The following is a 13757-nucleotide window of genomic DNA, read 5'->3' as shown; positions in this document are numbered from 1 at the left end:
ATCAATAATATGCAAATCAAATTCTTATAGGAGGAGAACCCATCTAATAAGTCTAGGTTTAGCATCTTTTTTTCATAAGATATTTAATAGCAGCATGATCAGTGTGAATAGTTACTTTAGAGTCAACAATATAAGGTCTGAACTTATCACAAGCAAATACAACTGCTAAGAATTCCTTTTCAGTAGTAACATAATTTCTCTGGGCATTATCTAGAGTTTTACTAGCATATTGAATAACATTTAATTTTTTATCAACTCTTTGTCCTAGAACATCACCTACAACATAGTCACTAGCATCACACATAATTTCAAAGGGTAAATTCCAATCAGGTGGATGAACAATAGGTGCAGAAATCAAGGCTTTCTTAAGTATTTCAAATGCTTCTACACAATCATCATCAAAGACAAAAGGAATATCTTTTTGTAATAGGTTAGTCAGAGGCCAGGAAATTTTTGAGAAGTCCTTAATGAACCTCCTATAAAAACTGGCATGACCAAGGAAACTTTTTATACCTTTGATGTCCTTGGGACATGACATATTTTTGATAGCATCAACTTTATCCTTGTCAACTTCAATACCTATTTCAGAAATTTTATGCCCTAAGACAATACCTTCATTAACCATAAAGTGGCACTTCTCCCAATTCAAGACAAGGTTAGTTTCTTCACATCTCTGCAAAACTCGATCAAGGTTGCTCAAGCAATCATCAAAAGAGGATCCATAAACAGAGTAATCATCCATGAAAACTTCACAAATCTTATCACAAAAGTCAGAGAATATAGCCATCATGCATCTTTGAAAGGTAGCAGGTGCATTACGTAGACCAAAAGGCATACATCTATAAGAAAAAGTACCGAAATGGCAAGTAAAAGTAGTCTTCTCTTGATCATCATCTGACACATGTATTTGAGAGAAACCAGAGTAACCATCTAGAAAGCAAAATGTGTATGTTTGGATAATCTTTCTAGCATTTGATCAATAAAAGGCAACAGGTAATGATATTTTTTAGTAGCTTTATTTAATTTGCGGAAATCAATTACTATCCTATAACCTGTAATAATTCTTTGTGGGATCAATTCATCTTAATCATTAGGAACAACAGTAATACCTCCCTTCTTAGGGACACAATGGACAGGGCTTACCCACTGACTACCAGCAATGTGATAAATTATACATGCTTTAAGGAGCTTTAATATTTCCTTTCTTACCACTCATTTCATCTTAGGATTTAGCCGTCGTTGGTGATCAATAACTGGTTTGACGTCTTTCTCCAAATTTATTTTGTGTTGACATAGAGTGGGACTAATGCCCTTAAGATCATCAAGAGTATATCCAATAGCAGCACGGTGCTTCTTCAGAGTTTTCAATAATCTCTCTTCTTCATGCTTTGAAAGGTTAGCACTAATAATAACATGATATATCTTCTTTTCATCAAGATAAGCATATTTAAGAGTATCGAGCAATGGTTTAAGCTCAAACATAGGATCGCCCTTGGGTGGAGGAGGATCCCCTAGGATTTCAACATGCAAGTTGTGTTTCAGAATAGGTCCCTATTTAAATAATACTTCATCTATTTCCCTTCTTTCATTCATGAACATATCATTTTCATGTTCTAGCAAATATTGTTCTAAAGGATCAGTAGAAGGCACGACAATAGAAGCAAGACCAATAATTTCATCTTTACTAGGCAATTCTTTATCATGGGGTTGTCTACTAAATTTAGCAAAATTAAAATCATGAGACATATCCCCTAAACCAACAGAAACAATATCCTTATTGCAGTCTATCTTAGCATTAATAGTATTCAAGAAGGGTCTACCAAATATAATGGGACAAAAGTCATCTTGTGGGGAACCAAGAACAAGAAAATCAGCAGGATATTTAACTTCCCCACACAAGACTTCAACATCTCTAACAATCCCAGCCGGTGAAGTAGTATCTCTATTAGCAAGTTTAATGGTAACATCAATCTCTTCTATCTCAGCAGGTGCAATATCACGCATAATTTCTTTGTATAAGGAATGGGGTATTGCACTTGCACTAGCACCCATATCACATAAGCCATGATAACAATGATCTCCTATTTTAGCAGAAATAACAGGCATGCCTACAATAGGTCTATATTTATTTTTAGCATCAGGTCTAGCAATTCTAGCAGCTTCATTGCAGAAGTAAATAACATGCCCATCAATATTATCGGCCAACAGATCTTTAACCATGGCAATACTAGGTTCAACTTTAATTTTCTTAGGGGGTCTAGGTGTCTTGATATTACTTTTGTTAACCATAGTTGAAGATTTAGCATGATCCTTTATTCTAATAGGGAAAGGTGGCTTCTCAATATAAGCAGCAGGAACAATGGGATCATCATAAGTGATAGTCCTTTCTTCAACTTTAATAGGTGCAACTACTTTTACTTCAGTGGGAGGATTATATTTAAACCACTTCTCCTTAGGGAGATCAACATGAGTAGCAAAGGACTCACAGAAAGAAGCTACTATCTCAGAGTCAAGTCCATATTTAGTGCTAAATTCACGAAAAGCATCGGTATCCATAAAAGATTTAACACAATCAAATTTAGGTGTTATTCCCGACTCCTTACCTTTGTCGAGGTCCCAATCTTCAGAGTTGCATTTAATTCTTTCCAATAAATCCCATTTGAATTCAATAGTCTTCATCATAAAAGCTCCATTACAAGAAGTATCGAGCATGGAGCGATTACTGAGAGAAAACCGAGCATAATTTTTTTGAATAATCATTTATTTTGAGAGCTCATGATTGGGGCATGAATATAACATTGACTTAAGCCTCCCCCATGCTTGAGCGATGCTTTATCCTTCGCGAGGCCAAAAAATATATTTATAATTATGATCACGATGAATGAGATGAATAGGATAAAACTTCTGATGAAATTCCAGTTTCAATCGTTGGTAGTTCCATGATCCAAAATCATCACATAGCCTCAACCATGTCAATGCATCTCCCTTCAAAGATAAAGGGAAGACCTTCTTCTTGATAATATCATCAGGCATACCTACAAGCTTAAATAATCCACAAACTTCATCCACATAGATTAGGTGCAAATCGGGATGTAATGTTCCATCACCTGTGAAAGGATTAGCTAGCAGTTTCTCTATCATACCCAAAGGAATTTCAAAGTAAACATTTTCAGTGGCTTCAGTAGGTTGAGGAGCAACTCTTTGCTCTACTGGTCGGGGTGAAGATACCCCAAACAAGCCCCTCAAAGGATTACTTTCCATAGTAACAAGTGACAGTAAATTTCAGCACACTATATAATTTTTTCCTTAACAAATTCCACCTACCAAAGGCGCTTCACTCCCCGGCAACGGCGCCAGAAAAGAGTCTTGATGACCCACAAGTGTAGGGGATCTATCATAGCCTTTTCGATAAGTAAGAGTGTTGAAAACAATGAGGAGCAGAAGGAAATGATAAGCAGTTTTCAGTAAGGCATTCTCTGCAAGCACTGAAATTATCGGTAACAGATAGTTTTGTGATAAGATAATTTGTAACGAGTAGCAAGTAATAAAAGTAAATAAGGTGCAGAAAGATGGCCCAATCCTTTTTGTAGGAAAGGACAAGCCTGGACAAACTCTTATATGAAGGAAAGCGCTCCTGGGGACACATGGGAATTATCATCAAGCTAGTTTCATCACGTTCATATGATTCGCGTTCGGTACTTTGATAATTTGATATGTGGGTGGACGGGTGATTGGGTACTGTCCTTACTTGGACAAGCATCCCACTTATGATTAACCCCCATTGCAAGCATCCTCAACTACAACAGAAGTATTAAGGTAAACCTAACCATAGCATGAAACATATGGATCCAAATTAGCCCCTTATGAAGCAACGCATAAACTAGGGTTTAAGCTTATGTCACTCTAGCAACCCATCATCTACTTATTACTTCCCAATGCCTCCCTCTAGGCCCAAACAATGGTGAAGTGTCATGTAGTCGACGTTCACATGACACCACTAGAGGGATGACAACATACATCTCATCAAAATATCGAACGAATACCAAATTCACATGACTACTTATAGCAAGACTTCTCCCATGTCCTCAGGAACAAACGTAACTACTCACAAAGAATATTCATGTTCATAATCAGAGGGGTATTAATATGCATAATGGATCTGAACATATGTTCTTCTACCAAATAAACCAACTAGCATCAACTACAAGGAGTAATCAACACTACTAGCAACCCACAGGTACCAATCTGAGGTTTGGATACAAAGATTTGATACAAGAGATGAACTAGGGTTTGATATGAGGTGGTGCTGGTGAAGATGTTGATGGAGATTGGCCCCCTCCCGATTAGAGGATTGTTGGTGATGATGATTTCCCCCTCCCGGAGGGAAGTTTCCCTGGCAGAACAGCTCCGCCGGAGCCCTAGATTGGTTCCACCAAGGTTCCGCCTTATGGCGGCGGAGTTTCATCCCGTGAGATTACTTATGATTTTTTCCTCGATGAAAGACTCCATATAGCCAAAGATGGGCATCGGAGGGCCACCAGGGGGCCCACGAGGCAGGGGGCGCGCCCAAGGGGGGTAGGGCGCGCCCCCACCCTCGTGGACGGTGGGTGGCCCCCTTCTATAAATCTGGCAATGGTTGGGGAACTCAACCATACCCATACTGAACCCATGTCACAAATTTAGGAAAACCAAACCAAACTAAACCACTGAAAGGCCTATTGCGACCCAAACCAAACTAAACGAGAAGTTATCTCCACCCAAACCAAACTAAACTATTGATACGAACTGTGGTTTTAGCTTATGGGTCGAGATTGGTTACTTTCAGCTAGGAGAGGACCATAGCTGGTTGGAGCATAGCTGAACTTAGTGCCAGGACGAGCACGTTTCGGAGTATGCCGGCGCTGAACTCCCGATTCTGGTCGTCCGTCGGGTGGCTCGACCACACGGGGTAGAAGACGTGTGTGACGTCCGCGAACGACCCGAGCGCCCCAGCCACGCTCTGGCGAGGTCGAGTTGCAGGTGCATGACGGCGGGGGCGGTGGTGTGTGGAGAATGTGAGCTCGCTCCTCATCCTCACAACCGTCGAGTCAGTGGGTAGGCGACCGGGTCGTCGACCTCACCGACCTAGATGACAGCCTCGACCGCTCGACGCCCAGCTCGATGTGCTCCTTGCTCTTCCAGGGCGGGACCCAGAGCATGCCAGAGACAAGCATGGAGGTCCCGATGGCCGCGAGGTGGGCGAGCGGCTGGTGCACCACCCGGGTTGCTCCGATGACGAGGTGCAGGCTGGCATGGCAGGAGCTGTCACTGACGGCGAGGAAGGCCAAGGTGCCGCCGCTCTAGACGCGGCAGGCCCGGTCCCAACCGCCCACGGCCACGCGCTCGCCGGCGAGGGCGTCCGTGGCGGCCAGGATCACGTGGATGGGCGTGTAGGAAGCGGCCATGGGAGTCTCCAGGTGGTCGGCGGTAGGGAGCTCAGCTGTGGGTGCTGCCATCGTGGAGGCCGCCACCGGGGGTTAGGAACAGCAGCTTCCGGCATGGCGCGACCGGCGCCTGCGGCTTTCTCGGCGCGGTCAGCTACCACTGATGTGGATCCTGCGGTGGCATCTCCACGCCGGGGAAGCGGCGAGCGGCACAACAGTCGGGGCAGCTAGTGGGGAGGAGATGGGATGGTGCGGCCGCCGGGCGGGTGGGGGTTGGCCAGTTGGTAGTCGGGAGGAAGATGGATATCTTTGTTTTTTCTCGGTCCCTTGCCCATTGCTCGCTTGGTGTTGTGGGGACGAGGAACCAACCTAGAAACCAGGTTGGACCCGTGGTTTGTAGCCCCTAATACCCGAACTGTTTAAGCCCATAACCAACTATACCCGAACTGGTTTTTCACATACCCAAACTAAAACCAAACTGAAAATGGTCTTGGCCCAATATAAACTGAACCGTTTTAGCCCAGCATAAAAACCAAACCATCTCACCCGGTTTTCTAAAAACCGTTCTCAGATTTACCCCTCTTGTACTACTACCTCTTTTAGCACTGCGTTGGTTTTCCTCAAAGAGGAAGGGATGATGCAGCAAAGTAGCGTAAGTATTTCCCTCAGTTTTGAGAACCAAGGTATCAATCCAGTAGGAGGCTACGCGCGAGTCCCTCGCACCTGCACAAAAAAAATAAATCCTCGCAACCAACGCAAATAGGGGTTGTCAATCCCTATAGGGCCACTTACGAGAGTGAGATCTGATAGATATGATAAGATAATATTTTTGGTATTTTTATGATAAAAGATGCAAAGTAAAAGAAAGGCAAAGTAAATAGCAAAGGAAATAACTAAGTAGTTGGAGATCAATATGATAAAGATAGACCCGGGGCCATAGGTTTCACTAGTGGCTTCTCTCGAGAGCATAAGTATTCTACAGTGGGTGAACAAATTACTATTGAGCAATTGACAGAATTGAGCATAGTTATGAGAATATCTAGGTATGATCATGTATATAGGCATCACGTCCAAGAAAAGTAGACCGACTCCTGCCTGCATCTACTACTATTACTCCACTCATCGACCGCTATCCGGCATGCATCTAGAGTATTAAGTTAAAAACAGAGTAACGCCTTAAGCAAGATGACATGATGTAGAGGGATAGACTCATGTAATATGAAGAAAACCCCATCTTGTTATCCTCGATGGCAACAATACAATACGTGCCTTGCTGCCCTTACTGTCACCGGGAAAGGACACCGCAAGATTGAACCCAAAGCTAAGCACTTCTCCCATTGCAACAAAGATCAATCTAGTAGGCCAAACCAAACTGATAATTCGAAGAGACTTGCAAAGATAACCAATCATACATAAAAGAATCCAGAGAAGATTCAAATATTATTCATAGATAGACTTGATCATAAACCCACAATTCATCGGTCTCAACAAACACACCGCAAAAAGAAGATTACATCAAATAGATCTCCACAAGAGAGGGGGAGAACATTGTATTGAGATACAAAAAGAGAGAAGAAGCCATCTAGCTACTAACTATGGACCCGTAGGTCTGAGGTAAACTACTCACACTTCATCGGAGGGGCTGTGGTGTTGATGTAGAAGCCCTCCGTGATCGATGCCCCCTCCGGCGGAGCTCCGGAACAGGCCCCAAGATGGGATCTCGTGGATACAGAAAGTTACGGCAGTGGAATTAGGGTTTTGGCTCCTGTTCTGATCGTTTGGGGGTACGTGGATATATATAGGAGGAAGGAGTATGTCGGTGGAGCAACAGGGGGCCCACGAGGGTGGAGGGCGCGCCTAGGGTAGGCAGGCGTGCCCCCCTACCTCGTGGCCTCCTATTTTATTTCTTGACGTAGGGTCCAAGTGTAACGCCCTCGATGCGGCTATATCTCCCACGTGTCGAAGCATGACTTAGAGGCATAACCGCATTGAAAGCAATGTCGCAAGTGAGGTAATCTTCACACAACCCATGTAATACATAAGGGAAAGAGATACATAGTTGGCTTACAATCGCCACTTCACACAAAACATGAATAAAGCATTACATCATCCAGATACACACAAGGTACGACTGCGGAACCAAAATAAAAGAATACTACCCCAAATGCTACATAGATCCCTGATCGTCCCAACTGGGCTCCACTACTGATCGACTGAAACGAAACAACACAAAGGACAAGATCTTCATCGAGCTCCTCCTGAGTTCAGCTGCGTCACCTATACGGTTTCATCGGCACCTGCAAATTGGTTTTGGAAGTAACTGTGAGTCACGGGGACTCAGCAATCTCACACCCTCGCGATCAAGACTATTTAAGCTTATGGGCAAGGTAAAGGTATGAGGTGGAGCTGCAGCAAGCGACTAGCATGTTTGGTGGCTAACATATACGCAAAAGAGAGCGAGAAGAGAAGGCAAAGGCACAGTCGAACAACTATGATCTAGAAGTGATCATAGAACAACCTACGTCAAGCATTACTCCAACACCGTGTTCACTTCCCAGACTCCGCCGAGAAGAGACCATCACGGTTACACACGCGGTTGATGCATTTTAATTAAGTTAAGTTTCAGGTTTTCTACAACCGGACATTAACAAATTTCCATATGCCCATAACCGCAGGCACGACTTTCAAAAGTTCAAATTCTTGCAGGGGTGTCCCAACTTAGCCCATCACAAGCTCTCACGGTCAACGAAGGATATTCCTTCTCCCAAGACAATCCGATCAGACTCGGCATTCCGGTTACAAGACATTTCGACAATGGTAAAACAAGACCAGCAAAGCCACCCAGATGTGCCGACAAATCCCGATAGGAGCTGCACATATCTCGTTCTCAGGGCACACCGGATGAGCCAGACGTCGGGTGGGCCAGCCCAGAGTTGCCCCTGGTAGCTCCGGACATCACTCAGTTTGGACCAACACTCAGAGGAGCACTGGCCCGGGGGGGGGGGGGTTAATAAAGATGACCCTTGGGTAGGCCTACCCAAGGGAAAGAAAAGGCTAGGTAGCAAATGGTAAAACCAATGTTGGTCCGTGCTGGAGGAGTTTTATTCAAGGAGAATTGTCAAGGGGTTCCCATTATAACCCAACCATGTAAGGAACACAAAATCCGGGAACATAACACTGATATGACGGAAACTAGGGCGGCAAGAGTGGAACAAAACACCAGGCATAAGGCCGAGCCTTCAACCCTTTACCAAGTATATAGATGCATTAATTAAATAAGAGATATTGTGATATCCCAACAAAAATATCCATGTTCCAACAAGGAACAAACTCCAATCTTCACCTACAACTAACAATGCTATAAGAGCGGCTGAGCAAAGCGGTAACATAGCCAAACAACGGTTTGCTAGGACAAGTTGGTTAGAGGCTTGGCTTAACAATATGGGAGGCATGATAAGCAAGTGGTAGGTATCGTAGCATAGGCATAGCAAAAGAGCGAGCATCTAGCAAGCAAAGATATAAGCATCGAGGGTATGGTCATCTTGCCTAAAATCCCGCAAGGAAGAAGAACGAGTCCATGAAGAAGACAAACGGACGAAGTCGAACGGATCCTCACAAACGCGACGTTACCAGATTACCGAGAAGAAGTACACCGGAAAGAAAGCAAACAACATAGTAAACAACCAACACATGAACATGGCATGATGCACAACCAAGTATGATGCATGCCCGGTTCAATGAAGCATGGCATGGCAAAGTGCACAAACAACCCTACAAATTAAGTGGAGCTCAATATGCAACTCCGTTGCATATTGACGAAACACCACGTGACTTATTTAGTTCGATCTTGTTTATGTACCCAACAATATTAAATGTTGTTAAACATGGCAAGAGGGTGAAGCAAAGTAAAACTACCTATCTAGTCAAGTTTAAATGAGTCCGGAAGCAACGAACAACAATTCCGGTAAATCCCCATATGCATATATTAGGTTTGGTACTGTTCTGCCCTAAACACAATTTTAGAGTTGTTAAACATGCAAAGTGATGCCACCATGTTAAACTAGGCATTTTTCTACCCCATTTACATATAAAGATTATTTAAAACGAGCTACGGTTATTTAGTTATGAAATAAACCGTTTTAACAAGTTATTTAAGCAAATTTAAACAAACAGCAGTTTAAACATTTTAAACATGGATGAAATTTGGATATTATTAAACTAGACAAAATTCTAGACATTTTACGTATAAAGTTTGTTTTAATCCGATGCACGCTTAATTAGTTAGGATATGCATGAAGTGCAAGGGTGTTTCTGCAAAACTGACAGTTCTCAGGATAAATAGCAAAAACACAGAGCCTAAAAAAAAGACTCTGGGCCGAATCTGGCCGGCCCAAAGTGCACAGGGGGGTTGTGCGCGTCCTCACCATGGGCCTTTGCCCGATCGGTGGAAGAGAGGCCGGCAAGGGGGCGCGCTGGCCCGGCCTGCCTGTGGCCCACGCGATGGAGAGGAAGGTCGGCAGGGGCGCTGGTCTGGAGTCAGGCTGGGCCGGAGGCATGGCTGCGGTCCACGAGCAGAGCGGCCGGCTCGGGGCGATGCCGCTGGATCGAGCGAGGAGGTGGGGTGGTTGTGGTCAACGCGAGCGGTCATCTCGCTCGTTTTCAGCGCGCACAGAGACGAGCGGGAGGATGCAGAAGCAGGGCACGACGACATGGGACTTGGCGCACGGCGGAGCGACGGGAACGGGAAGCGGAGCTCGCCGGGGATGGAGGGATCCGCTTGTTTCCGGGCCGGATCCGGCCAACGGCGGCGACGATGTGGAGCTCCGGCGACAGTTGACCATGGCAGCAGCGTCTTGCAGCTGGCGCGACGCGACGATTATAAAGGATCAGGGGGAAACGGGGTAAAGACGAGGAGAGGCCCGACGCGGTGAACCTGCTGGACGGAGAGGTGGTCGCGGCCTCCAGCGACCCTGGTCTCCGGTGAGCGACGGGGCGGCGCGGGGATTAGCGGGGTGCAGGCGTCTGGGAGCAGACGAGGGGTTCGGGCAGAGAGGTGGCTGGGGATCGAGCCTCCTGCTTGATCTGTACGACGACAAATCGAAGGGAGGAGGTGGAGGCTTTTTGGATCGGGGAAGATGGAGGCTTCGGCTTTGCAGTGGTTGTGCGGCGGCGCAAATCGAGGGAGATGGACGCAGTGAGGTGATTGGCCCGGCGCTGAAATTGAGGAGAAAGTGGGCGGCGGCGCTAAGGTAGGATCCCTAGAAATTAGGGTTGTCCAAAATGGACTAGGGATAGACTATATATATGGAAAAGAAGGGAGTTGGATCATCCGATCATAATCCAACGATCGAGAATAGATAGGCTAGGAAAATCTAAATAAGAATCGGAGACGTTTTGAAGATGTTTGGGGATGTTCCGGACCCAACGGTGATGACTGCCCGGGTCGGGTCCGGGACAGCTTACGGGCGCGCGCGCGAGGAGGGCCGCGGGCTGACGAGAGAGGTTAGGTTGGACCTGGCGGTAGGTCGTGGGCTGTGTATACGGTCTCGAGCTGAGAGAAGAGAAGAGAGGGAGGCCCGGCGACTGTTTCCGGAGACTGAAAATGTCTGACGTTAGACCGGCTATACTGCCGCTATAGTTAATTGTTGGGGCGTCAAACAAACTCCGATTGCGATGAAACTTGGCAGGCGGTCTACCTACACTATAAAAAGACCACACACCAACTCTCATCCCATTCTGAGAACATTTTCCGGCCACTTATAAAATAATATTTCGGACGTGCCGCGGGCGCGTGCAAGTGAGGTCGGGCTCAAAACGAACAATGGAAAGAATGAGGAGACTGGGACGGATGCAAGTTTTGAAAACATGATGATGCAATGCACATGATGACATGACAAGATGCAACACGCAAGCGAATGACAAGACAGCAACAGCGAATAACTGGAAGACACCTGGCATATCGGTCTCGGGACGTCACACCAAGTCTCTCTGGTCTTATTCACTGAGAAAATCACGTTCCCGAAGGTTTCATTCCATTTGGACTCCGTTTGATATTCCTTTTCTTTGAAACCCTAAAACAGGCAAAAAATAGCAATTCTGGGCTGGGCCTCTGGTTAATAGGTTAGTCCCAAAAATAGTATAAAAGTGGATAATAAAGCCCAATAATGTCCAAAACAGTAGATAATATAGCATGGAGCAATCAAAAATTATAGATACGTTGGAAACGTATCAAGCATCCCCAAGCTTAATTCCTGCTCGTCCTCGAGTAGGTAAATGATAAAAACATAATTTTTGATGCGGAGTGCTACTTGGCATAATTTTAATGTAATTCTTCTTAATTGTGGTATGAATATTCAGATCCGAAAGATTCAAGACAAAAGTTCATATTGACATAAAAATAATAATACTTCAAGCATACTAACAAAGCAATTATGTCTTCTCAAAATAACATGGCCAAAGAAAGTTATCCCTACAAAATCATATAGTCTGGCTATGCTCTATCTTCACCACACAAAATATTTAAATCATGCACAACCCCGATGACAAGCCAAGCAATTGTTTCATACTTTTGACATTCTCAAAACTTTTTCAATCTTCACGCAATACATGAGCGTGAGCCATGGATATAGCACTATAGGTGGAATAGAGTGGTGGTTGTGGAGAAGACAAAAAGGGGAAGATAGTCTCACATCAACTAGGCGTATCAACGGGCTATGGAGATTCCCATCAATAGATATCAATGTGAGTGAGTAGGGATTGCCATGCAACGGATGCACTAGAGCTATAGGTATATGAAAGCTCAAAAAGAAACTAAGTGGGTGTGCATCCAACTTGCTTGCTCATGAAGACCTAGGGCAATTTGAGGAAGCCCATCATTGGAATATACAAGCCATGTTCTATAATGAAAGATTCCCACTAGTATATGAAAGTGATAACATGAGAGACTCTCTACTATGAAGATCATGGTGCTACTTTGAAGCACAAGTGTGGTAAAAGGATAGTAACATTGTCCCTTCTCTCTTTTTCTCTCATTTTTTATTTGGGCCTTTTTGGCCTCTTTTATTTATTTTTCGTCCGGAGTCTCATCCCGACTTGTGGGGGAATCATAGTCTCCATCATCCTTTCCTCACCGGGACAATGCTCTAATAATGATGATCATCACACTTTTATTTTCTTACAACTCAACAATTACAACTCGATACTTAGAACAGAATATGACTCTATATGAATGCCTCCGGCGGTGTACCGGGATATGCAATATGACAATGATGGAGTGTGTCATAATAAATGGAACGGTGGAAAGTTGCATGGCAATATATCTCGGAATGGCTATGGAAATGCCATAATAGGTAGGTATGGTGGCTGTTTTGAGGAAGGTATATGGTGGGTGTATGATATCGGCGAAAGGTGTGCGGTATTAGAGAGGCTAGCAAAGGTGGAAGGGTGAGAGTGCGTATAATCCATGGACTCAACATTAGTCATAAAGAACTCATATACTTATTGCAAAAATCTACAAGTTATCAAAGCAAAGTATTACGCGCATGCTCCTAGGGGGATAGATTGGTAGGAAAAGACCATTGCTCGTCCCCGACCGCCACTCATAAGGAAGACAATCAATAAATAAATCATGCTCCGACTTCATCACATAACGGTTCACCATACGTGCATGCTACAGGAATCACAAGCTTCAACACAAGTATTTCTCAAATTCACAATACTTAACTAGCACAACTTTAATATCACCATCTTTATATCTCAAAACAATTATCAAGTATCAAACTTATCATAGTATTCAACACACTCATAAGAAAGTTTTATTATTAATCTTGTATACCAAGCATATTAGGATTTTAAGCTAATTACCATGCTATTGAGACTCTCAAAACAATCTAAGTGAAGCATGAGAGATCAATAGTTTATATAAAGCAAATCCACCACCGTGCTCTAAAAGATATAAGTGAAGTACTAGAGCAAAATTATATAACTCAAAAGATATAAGTGAAGCACATAGAGTATTCTAACAAATTCGAAATTATGTATGGCTCTCTCAAAAGGTGTGTACAGCAAGGATGATTGTGGTAAACTAACAAGCAAAGACTCAAATCATACAAGACGCTCCAAGCAAAACACATATCATGTGGCGAATAAAAATATAGCTCCAAGTAAAGTTACCGATAGAAGTAGACGAAAGAGGGGATGCCTTCCGGGGCATCCCCAACCTTTGGCTTTTAGGTGTCCTTAGATTATCTTGGGGGTGCCATGGGCATCCCCAAGATTAGGTTCTTGCCACTCCTTGTTCCATAATCCATTAAATCTTTACCCAAAACTTGAAAA

The sequence above is a fragment of the Triticum urartu genome, chromosome 7A (genome assembly GCF_056163025.1).
Source record: "Triticum urartu cultivar PI428250 chromosome 7A, HENAU_Tu73, whole genome shotgun sequence".
NCBI classification, from domain to species: Eukaryota; Viridiplantae; Streptophyta; class Magnoliopsida; order Poales; family Poaceae; genus Triticum; species Triticum urartu.
This window is presented reverse-complemented; position numbering follows the sequence as displayed.